The sequence below is a fragment of the Thermobia domestica genome, chromosome 6 (genome assembly GCF_964235325.1).
Source record: "Thermobia domestica chromosome 6, izTheDome1.hap1.1, whole genome shotgun sequence".
NCBI lineage: Eukaryota > Metazoa > Arthropoda > Insecta > Zygentoma > Lepismatidae > Thermobia > Thermobia domestica.
In genome coordinates this window covers 313,610,346-313,621,916 of record NC_137459.1, presented here as the reverse complement: position 1 = coordinate 313,621,916, position 11,571 = coordinate 313,610,346, and positions in this window count along the sequence as shown.

Genomic DNA, 11,571 nt, shown 5'->3' with positions numbered 1-11,571 from the left:
ATTAGGTTACACTTATGTGGTGATTTCGTTTTAAATTTGGTTGTTTTAGATCACAGTTGTGTGCTTTCTATCGACTCAAATTTCCAGACGATGTGTGTATCTTCTCGTGAGAGTACAACAAAGGTCTTATTTTCTTTTTAATTTTTACCACATATTTTTAAGTATGATAATGGTTTATTTATTTATTTATTTATTTATTTATTTTTGAACTTCACAGCCCTGTATTTCCATTTGGAATTTTTACCTACCTCGTCATTCATTTGCTGTGTTCTTCCCTTAGAAGTATTTAATTTTTATTAAATTATTTATTTATTTAATCTCGTTGAGAAAAATTCGTGTTCACAGAAAGAAATTATTCTTTCACTACCGAGGTGGCACACGCCAACACCGCGTTTTATCGGATTTCTGCCGTTCCTTCCCATATACTTTGCTGTTGCTATAGTGTGCACGAAGTCCCTTGAAATTTTACCTATCTGCCACGATTATGCACCGGAGCAAAGAGATGCAATAAACCTATCTTTTCTTTCGGGGGGGGGGGGAGTTGGGTTTGTGAGAAAAACCATGGATGAATTTTTATATATATTCCGTGTCACTGCGGTTAAATATATATTCTTTACATATTTCTTTACTTTGCCATGCTTTTCCTTACTTTTCAGTGCTTTGCCATGGTTTGGGTTGAAATTTCACTTTTGTAGTTAGAACAGTTTTGTTAAAAACGTGATTTGCAATAACAACAATTTCAAACATTAGCAAAAAGTAAAAATATTGGAATTTGCATTATTTCTGTATCAGCCACCTCGTGGCTAAGCCGTTAATATATGCGCTTCTGGCGTTAGGGATCCAAGTTTTATTCCGGCAAACAGCCTGGGTCGTTCGCCTCCCGTATTAAGCCAAATTTCAACTTTCTTGCACATATTTATTACTATTATTAGTATTATTATTAAAAATGAAATTAAATGAAATCTTCAAGATTTACGTCCCACAATTATGCTGCGATCAAGGTACACCTCATGTAGAAATTGCACTATTCTGGTTTGAATAGTTTCGTTAAAATAGTGGGAGAACGTAATTTACAAAAAAAAAAAAAAAAAAAAAAAAACATGACCACAAGTGTGAGCGAAATGTAAAAGTTTTCCAATTTACTTTCTTACTCTGTTATTGCTCACCCATTAGCACAGAATAGTATCTGGTTAAGTGACATTTATGTTGCTTTACTTCTTACCGCATTTTTTAAACCTTATAAATTGTGACGGCAAGTGTGAGCATTTTGACGGCACGTGTGAGCATTTTGACGGCAACTGTGAGCATGTTGACGGCAACTATGAGCCTTATCTGCGCAAATATGAGAGTACTAATATTATACATATTTCAATGCACAGTGTTTAGGTACAGGTAGGCTGGGAATGTCACTAATCTATCTTTCGTCAAGATAGTGGAAAAACAGAATCTGGGATGACCGTCATTCCGAATGTGAAGGAATAAACAACAGTGTTGTTGTTTGCTCTCTCCCTACATCATTGTTCATTAATTGAAGCTGGAATGGATATTAGTGATTTCTTTTCATTATTTCTATGTTTATCCCCCCCCCCCCCACACACACACTGCTCTAACGATTGTCTTATTTTTACGGTGCATGCCCACACATCTTCATTTCCAATAAACCTCGTTTTAGCCGGAAAATTTTCAACCCTCCGCTACATTTTGAACTGTAATAACTTTTTTAATTATTTATTATTATTATTATTATTATTATTTTTATCATTTTTGTAAATGTGAATATAAAAATTCCTAATAACCTACTTCGATATACTGTGTTTGCATATATTCCGTTTAGAAATATTACTATTCTAGTTTTATTGGTTTTTCTATTCGTAGTGGGAAGAAAATGATTTCAATTTCTCATCTATCCTTGCAGGTAGCGTTCAAAGCCCTTGACGGCCAGTGTGGTCTGTGCTTGCAGTAATATTTTCAACCTTCTGCACCAATTTGAAGTATATTTTCCTTCATAAAATTGGAGTTACTACAATTCTTTATATCAATTCCCGTGCACAGTATTTTCATACACTTTCTGTGCAAATTGCACTATTCTGGTTTGAATAATTTCCCAAAAATAGTGTAGAAACGTAATTTCAAACAAGCTTGACCACAAGGGTGAGCGAAATGTAATGGTATTCCAATTTACATTCTCACTCTCTTATAGTTCACCCATTGACGCAGAATAGTATATAGTTAAATAAATTTTATATTGTTTTCCTTTTTATCAATATTTTTCCTCGTCTCACCTTCCACCACAGTATCCACACATCTTTGCGGCAATCGAAACCTGTCTTCGCCGACAAAATTTTAACCCTCCGGTAAAAGAGAAACTGAATTTTCTCTGTTAGTAATTTGTATATACAAACTGTTTGTACGTTGTCGCATGTACTGTGTTTAAGTACGTCTTGTGTAGAACTTTCACTATTCTAGCTTCTACGGTCTCTTTACAATTGAGAAAGAACATGATTTTGTGTTCTCCTCTACACCTGCCGGCTGCGTTCGCAGTTTTCGACGGTCAGTGTGGCCTCTGTTTGCCGTCAAATGTTCAACCTTCTGTAACATTTTAAAGTTTTATATATATATGGCGATACAACAATTCTTTTTATGAACTTCCCTGTAAAGTATGTAGGTTCACGTCTTGCAGAAATTAAATTAATCGGGTACGAATAGTTTTCTTGCAATAGTACAAAAACTTAATTTGGAATAAAAATGACCACAAGTGTGAGCAAAATGTAAAATTCTTCTTATTTACTTTCTTACTCTATTATAGGTCGCCCATTGAAAGAGTAAACTATATGGTGAAATAAAATTTATGTTGTTTTTCTTTTTATCACTATTTTTCTTCTTTTCATTTTCCCTCACAATGTCCGCACATCTTGGCGGACAGCAAAGCCTGTCTTCGCGGACAAAATTTGCGGTGCTGCTTACAAAATGCCTACGTTTGAAAAGATATATCATGTCTCAATTGTACCTGTGAATTAACAACGATATGTTATTCGGTTCATCGACATTCACATTCCAACATATCTGTCATCAGTCACTTAGCTCATCCCTTAAGTACACGCATAAAAGAGGTCCTAATTTTCATGCTCGTTCACACGAATATTCAGTTTATTTCATATTACGGAATTCCATTGAACGCTCCTTTGTAAAAAAAAAAAAAAAAAAAAAAAACCTCCAGGTTTTGATTACGCTGACAGCGTTCAATTTCAACTTTAGGCTGGATTTTGAGCTCTCATGGCGATAAGCGGTTAAAGTTTTCCATGGGAGATACGTGTTCAACTTTGGGCATATTGACGGCAACCATGAACCATTATGTTGCCACCTATGAGACTTAAGTCCGCAATTATGAACGAAAAGTCGGCAACTATGAGCGTTTTGACGGCAACTGTGAGCCCTGGGTCGGCAATTATGAACAAAAGTCGGCAACTATGAGCATCATGAAAGCGAGTGTGAGCACTTTGGAAGCACCTGTGAACATTCTGAAGTCAACTGTGAGTATTTTGAAGATAAGCATGAAAAATTATGTTTTCAATTGTGAGCCCTATATTCGCAAATATGAACGAAAAGTCGGCAACTATGAGCGTTTTGACGGCAACTGTGAGCCCTGGGTCGGCAATTATGAACAAAAGTCGGCAACTATGAGCATCGTGAAAGCGAGTGTGAGCACTTTGGAAGCACCTGTGAACATTCTGAAGCCAAATGCGAGTATTTTGAAGATAAACATGAAAAATTATGTTTTCAATTGTGAGCCCTATATTCGCAAATATGAACGAAAAGTCGGCAACTATGAGCATCATGAAAGCGAGTGTGAGCACTTTGGAAGCACCTGTGAACATTCTGAAGTCAACTGTGAGTATTTTGAAGATAAGCATGAAAAATTATGTTTTTAATTGTGAGCCCTATATTCGCAAATATGAACGAAAAGTCGGCAACTATGAGCGTTTTGACGGCAACTGTGAGCCATAGGTCGGCAATTATGAACAAATAGTCGGCAACTATGAGCACTTTATTGGTAAATGTGAGCATGCTGACGGCTTGAGTGAGGAATCTGACGGCAACTGTGAGCCTTTTGACAGCAACCATGAAACATTTAACTTACACTATCAACTGTATATTTCATATTATGAATGAAAGGTCGACAACTATGAGCCTTGTGAGAGCGAGTGTTAGCAATTTCAGGGTTAGTGTGAAAATTGTCAAGGCAACGGAGAGTATTTGGAAGGTAAACATAAACTACAATGTCGGCAACTTTGACCCCAATGTCCGCAATTATGAACGAAAAGTCGGCAACTATGAGCGTTTTGACGGCAAGTGTGAGCACCCTGAAAGTACGTGTGAACATTCTGAAGCCAACTGCTAGTATTTTCAAGATAAACATGAAAAATTATGTATTCAATTGTGAGCTCTATATCCGCAATTATGAACGAAAAGTCGACAACTATGAGCGTTTTGATGGCAACTGTGAGCCTTGGGTCGGCAATTATGAACAAAAAGTCGGCAACTATGAGCATCATGAAAGCGAGTGTGAGCACTTTGGAAGCACGTGTGAACATTGTGAAGCCAACTGCGAGTATTTTGAAGATAAGCATGAAAAATTATGTTTTCAACTATGAGCCCTATATCCGCAAATATGAACGAAAAGTCGGCAACTATGATCGTTTTGACGGCAAGTGTGAGGATTTTGACGGCTAGTGTGAACCTTCTCATGGTAACTGTGAGCTCTATGTCCGCAATTATGAACGAATTGTGGGCAACTATGAGCATTTTGACGGCTTGTGTGAGGATCCTCATGGCAACTTTGAGCATTTTGATCCGATGATTCCTTCCACCTACTTCGATAAAAAAAAAAAAAATGTTTTCGTACATTCTCGGTAGAGATTTCTCTTCTCTAGTTTCACTAGTTTTCTTTCTGTTGAGAAGAAGAAAAAAGAAAAGAAAAAGAAAGAAAATGGAAAGAAAGAAAAAATGAAAGAAAAGAAAAAAAAAGATATCAAATTATGTACTCTCACGGGCGGTGTTCACGTTAAGCGTGGGCTCTGTTTGCCGTCAAATTTTCAAATTTCTACAACAATTTAGAGTATCTTTTCTTGTAGAAAAGTGCAGATACAATAATTCCTTACACGTACTCGAACGCATAATATCCAGGTACACTTGTTGTAGAAATTGCACTTCTCAGTTTTGAATAGTTTCCTTATAGTAGTGCAAAAGCTTAGTTTCGAATAAAAATGACCTCAAGTGTGAGCGAAATATAAATTTACTCTAATTTACTTTCATGCTCTATTATTGTTCACCCATTGAAAGAGTAAAGTATATGATTAAATAAAATTTATGTTATTATTATTATTTTTTTTCGCTTATCACTATTTTTCTTCTTTCCATTTTTCCGCACAATGTCAACACATCTTCGTGCACAGCTACACCTCTCTTAGTCGAAAACTTTTCAAACCTTCGGTAAAAGACAAACAAAAGTTTAGTTTGGTTAGCTTGTGGCTTCGCCCACAAAGCCCCTCCTTTTGAAGGTATTTCGCCCTTGCACCTCTTATTCTCACAATTCTAGGGAATTTCAAGTTTACTTTACTATTTCAACTAATTAAAAGATAAGATTTTGGATCCCAAGAAAACGCCTATTTAAATAGCGTGGGGATTTCTTCATCCTCCTTTAGACCCCTTAAACATTAAAAATATTCACTTTTGGCAATTTTGCTGTAGCTTAGTCTGGAAAGCCTACAATTATGCTAAATTTCATCATTGCAATCCTACCACAATTAACCGAACATTTTGGCGTGCAGAAGACGTCCCATATAAATGACATGAGAAAGACTTTTCAATTCCCCATAAAACCACTCTAAAGTTGAAAATTTTTACTTTGTACTGATTTACTTAGGTAACGCTAATGAAAACGTACAAGAATACCGAATTTCTCGTTTGTGTTCCAATTACAAGTAACTAAACTTTGAGATTACAAGTCTAAATAAAGGCCCATTTAAATAACATGGGGAATTTCTTCATTTCCTCTTTAGACCTCTTAAAAGTTAAAAATATTCACTTTTGACAATTTTCCTGTTGGTTAGTCCCGACAATCTACAATCATGTCGAAATTAGTTATTGTAGCCCTACAGGAAGTGCCCAATAATTTTGGGATGTCAAAGGTGTTTCATAGAAATAACATGGGAAATTTTTTGAGTTCCGCATAAAACCACGCTAAACTTGGAAATATATATCCAACTAGGTAAGACTTACGAAAACGTACAAGTATACGGAATTTCAAAGTTTTATTAAAAGTACCTAAAATTTCAGATTATAGGTCCGCAAAACCGTCCATTTAAATAACATGGGAAATATCTTCATCGCCCCTTTAGACCAACTAAACATTCGAAATATTCACTTTTGGAAATTTTCCTGTGACTTACTCCCGAAAGGCTACAGTTTCGTCAAATATGGCCATTATAACTCTACAGGAAGTGCCTCATAATTTGCGGGTGTGAAAGGCGTCGTATACGTAAAGCCTTCGTTGCTTTTTTTTTTCTTACCACATTTAGTAATTTTATAAATTTTGAGGACATGTATAAGAATTTTGACGGCAAGTGTGAGCAGTTTGACGGCTAGTGTTACAACGATAAAATACAATTCGCTGTAGCCTTGGTTCCTTATTTTCTTATAATACATACGAGCCACATCAAAATAACAATGTTTCCATTACGTGGTTTCTCTCCATTTATATATATATATATATATATATATATATATATATATATATATGTATTATTTATCTGATTGCCTGCCAACTAGATATTGAAAACCTTATTATTTTATGACATATGAATATCTTTTTTTTTTGTATATTTGATAATTCTATATTTTTAACTAACTTCTTCTTCGAAATTAACCTATGTTAGTACATATAAAGAAATACTCATTGCCCAAGTACCGCTGTAGCGTGAACCATCTGACGGCAAGTGTGAGCCCATGTCCAAAATTATGAACGAAAAGTCGGCAACTATGAGCGTGTTCACGGCAACTGTGAGGCCTTGGCCGGCAATTATGAACAAAAAGTCGGCAACTATGAGCATCATGAGAACTAGTGTGAGCACTTTGAAAGCACGTGTGAACATTCTGAAGCAAACTGCGAGTATTTTCAACATAAGCATGAAGAATTATGTTTTCAATTGTGAGCCCCATATCCGCAATTATGAACGAAAACTAGGCAACTATGAGCGTTTTGAATGCAACTGTGAGGCCTTGGTCGGCAATTATGAACGAATGGTCGGCAACTATGAGCACTTTTTTTTTTAATGTGAACATTCTGACGGCTTGCGTGAGGAATCTGACGGAAACTGTGAGGCTTTCGACAACAACCATGAACCATTTAACTTACACTATCAGCAGTATGTTAGATATTATGAATGAAAAGTCGGCAACTATGAGCATCGTGGAAACGAGTGTGAGCATTTTGAAAGTACGTGTGAAGATTCTGAAGGCAACTGTAAGTATTTTGAAGATGGGCACGAACGAATATGTAGGCAAATATGAGCCCTTTGTCCGCAATTATGAACGAAAAGTCGGCAACTATGAACGTTTTGACGGCAACTGTGAGGCCTTGGTCGGCAATTATGAACGAATAGTCGGCAACTATGAGCACTTTTTTTTAATGTGAGAATTCTCACGTTTTGCGTGAGCATTGTGACAGAAACTGTGAGGCTTTTGACACCAACCGTGAACCATTTAAGTTACACTATCAGCAGTATGTTAGATATTATGAATGAAAAGTCGGCAACTATGAGCATCGTGGAAGCGAGTGTGAGCATTTTTAAAGTACGCGTGAACATTCTGAAGGCAGCTGTGTGTATTCTGAGGATGAGCATGAAACATTATGTAGGAAACTATGAGCCCTTTGTCCGCAATTATGAACAAAAAGTCGGCAACTATGAGCGTTTTGACGGCAACTGTGAGGCGTTGGTCGGCAATTATAAACATGTAGTCGGCAACTATGAGCGTTTTGACAGCAACTGTGAGGCCTTGGTCGGCAATTATGAACGAATGGTCGGCAACTATGAGCACATTTTTTTTTCTAATGTGAGGATTATCACGGCTTGTCTGAAGAATCTGGCCGCAACTGTGAGACTTTTCACAGCAACTGTGAACCATTTAACTTACACTATCAGCATTATGAATGAAAAGTCGGCAACTAAGAGCATTGTGTAAGAGAGTGTGAGCATTTTGAAACTACGTGTGAACATTCTGAAGGCAACTGTGAGTATTTTTAGGATGAGCACGAATCAGTATGTGGGCAACTATGAGCCCTTTGTCCGCAATTATGAACGAAATGTCGGCAACTATGAGCGTTTTGACGGCAACTGTGAGGAGTTGGTCGGCAATTATGAGCAAATAGTCGGCAACTATGAGCACTTTTTTTTTTTTGAATGTGAGCATTCTGACGGCTTGTGTCAAGAATCTGACCGCAACTATGAGACTTTTGACAGCAACCATCAACCATGTAACTTACACTATCAGCATTATGAATAAAAAGTCGGCAACTATGACCATCGTGGGAGCGAGTGTGAGCTTTTTGAAAGTACGTGTGAACATTCTGAAGGCAACTGTGAGTATTTTGAAGATAAGCACGAAACATTATGTAGGCAACTATGAGCCCTTTGTACGCAATTATGAACGAAAAGTCGGCAACTATGAGCGTTTTGACGGCAGCTGTGAGGAGTTGGTCGGCAATTATGAGCAAATAGTCGGCAACTATGAGCACTTTTTTTTTTGAATGTGAGCATTCTGATGGCTTGTGTCAAGAATCTGACCGCAACTATGAGACTTTTCACAGCAACTGTGAACCATTTAACTTACACTATCAGCATTATGAATGAAAAGTCGGCAACTAAGAGCATTGTGTAAGAGAGTGTGAGCATTTTGAAACTACGTGTGAACATTCTGAAGGCAACTGTGAGTATTTTTAGGATGAGCACGAATCAGTATGTGGGCAACTATGAGCCCTTTGTCCGCAATTATGAACGAAAAGTCGGCAACTATGAGCGTTTTGACGGCAACTGTGAGGCCTTGGTCGGCAATTATGAACGAATAGTCGGCAACTATGAGCACTTTTTTTTTAATGTGAGAATTCTTACGTTTTGCGTGAGCATTGTGACAGAAATTGTGAGGCTTCTGACACCAACCATGAACCACTTAAGTTACACAATCAGCAGTATGTTAGATATTATGAATGAAAAGTCGGCAACTATGAGCATCGTGGAAGCGAATGTGAGCATTTTGAAACTACGTGTGAACATTCTGAAGGCAACTATGAGTATTTTGAAAATGAGCTGGAACCATTAAGTAGGCAACTATGAGCCCTTTGTACGCAATTATGAAGGAAAAGTCGGCAACTGTTTTGACGGCAACTGTGAGGCCTTGGTCGGCAATAATGAACGAATAGTCGGCAACTATGAACGTTTTGACGGCAACTGTGAGGCCTTCGTCGGCAATTATGAACGAAAAGTCGGCAACTATGAGCGTTTTGACGGCAACTGTGAGGCTTTGGTCGGCAATTATGAACGAATAGTCGGCAACTATGAGCGTTTTGACGGCAACTGTGAGGCCTTGGTCGGCAATTATGAACGAATGGTCGGCAACTATGAGCGTTTTGACGGCAAGTGTGAGGATTTTGACGGCTAGTGTGAACCTTCTCATGGTAACTGTGAGCTCTATGTCCGCAATTATGAACGAATTGTGGGCAACTATGAGCATTTTGACGGCTTGTGTGAGGATCCTCATGGCAACTTTGAGCATTTTGATCCGATGATTCCTTCCACCTACTTCGATAAAAAAAAAAAAATGTTTTCGTACATTCTCGGTAGAGATTTCTCTTCTCTAGTTTCACTAGTTTTCTTTCTGTTGAGAAGAAGAAAAAAGAAAAGAAAAAGAAAGAAAATGGAAAGAAAGAAAAAATGAAAGAAAAGAAAAAAAAAGATATCAAATTATGTACTCTCACGGGCGGTGTTCACGTTAAGCGTGGGCTCTGTTTGCCGTCAAATTTTCAAATTTCTACAACAATTTAGAGTATCTTTTCTTGTAGAAAAGTGCAGATACAATAATTCCTTACACGTACTCGAACGCATAATATCCAGGTACACTTGTTGTAGAAATTGCACTTCTCAGTTTTGAATAGTTTCCTTATAGTAGTGCAAAAGCTTAGTTTCGAATAAAAATGACCTCAAGTGTGAGCGAAATATAAATTTACTCTAATTTACTTTCATGCTCTATTATTGTTCACCCATTGAAAGAGTAAAGTATATGATTAAATAAAATTTATGTTATTATTATTATTTTTTTTCGCTTATCACTATTTTTCTTCTTTCCATTTTTCCGCACAATGTCAACACATCTTCGTGCACAGCTACACCTCTCTTAGTCGAAAACTTTTCAAACCTTCGGTAAAAGACAAACAAAAGTTTAGTTTGGTTAGCTTGTGGCTTCGCCCACAAAGCCCCTCCTTTTGAAGGTATTTCGCCCTTGCACCTCTTATTCTCACAATTCTAGGGAATTTCAAGTTTACTTTACTATTTCAACTAATTAAAAGATAAGATTTTGGATCCCAAGAAAACGCCTATTTAAATAGCGTGGGGATTTCTTCATCCTCCTTTAGACCCCTTAAACATTAAAAATATTCACTTTTGGCAATTTTGCTGTAGCTTAGTCTGGAAAGCCTACAATTATGCTAAATTTCATCATTGCAATCCTACCACAATTAACCGAACATTTTGGCGTGCAGAAGACGTCCCATATAAATGACATGAGAAAGACTTTTCAATTCCCCATAAAACCACTCTAAAGTTGAAAATTTTTACTTTGTACTGATTTACTTAGGTAACGCTAATGAAAACGTACAAGAATACCGAATTTCTCGTTTGTGTTCCAATTACAAGTAACTAAACTTTGAGATTACAAGTCTAAATAAAGGCCCATTTAAATAACATGGGGAATTTCTTCATTTCCTCTTTAGACCTCTTAAAAGTTAAAAATATTCACTTTTGACAATTTTCCTGTTGGTTAGTCCCGACAATCTACAATCATGTCGAAATTAGTTATTGTAGCCCTACAGGAAGTGCCCAATAATTTTGGGATGTCAAAGGTGTTTCATAGAAATAACATGGGAAATTTTTTGAGTTCCGCATAAAACCACGCTAAACTTGGAAATATATATCCAACTAGGTAAGACTTACGAAAACGTACAAGTATACGGAATTTCAAAGTTTTATTAAAAGTACCTAAAATTTCAGATTATAGGTCCGCAAAACCGTCCATTTAAATAACATGGGAAATATCTTCATCGCCCCTTTAGACCAACTAAACATTCGAAATATTCACTTTTGGAAATTTTCCTGTGACTTACTCCCGAAAGGCTACAGTTTCGTCAAATATGGCCATTATAACTCTACAGGAAGTGCCTCATAATTTGCGGGTGTGAAAGGCGTCGTATACGTAAAGCCTTCGTTGCTTTTTTTTTTCTTACCACATTTAGTAATTTTATAA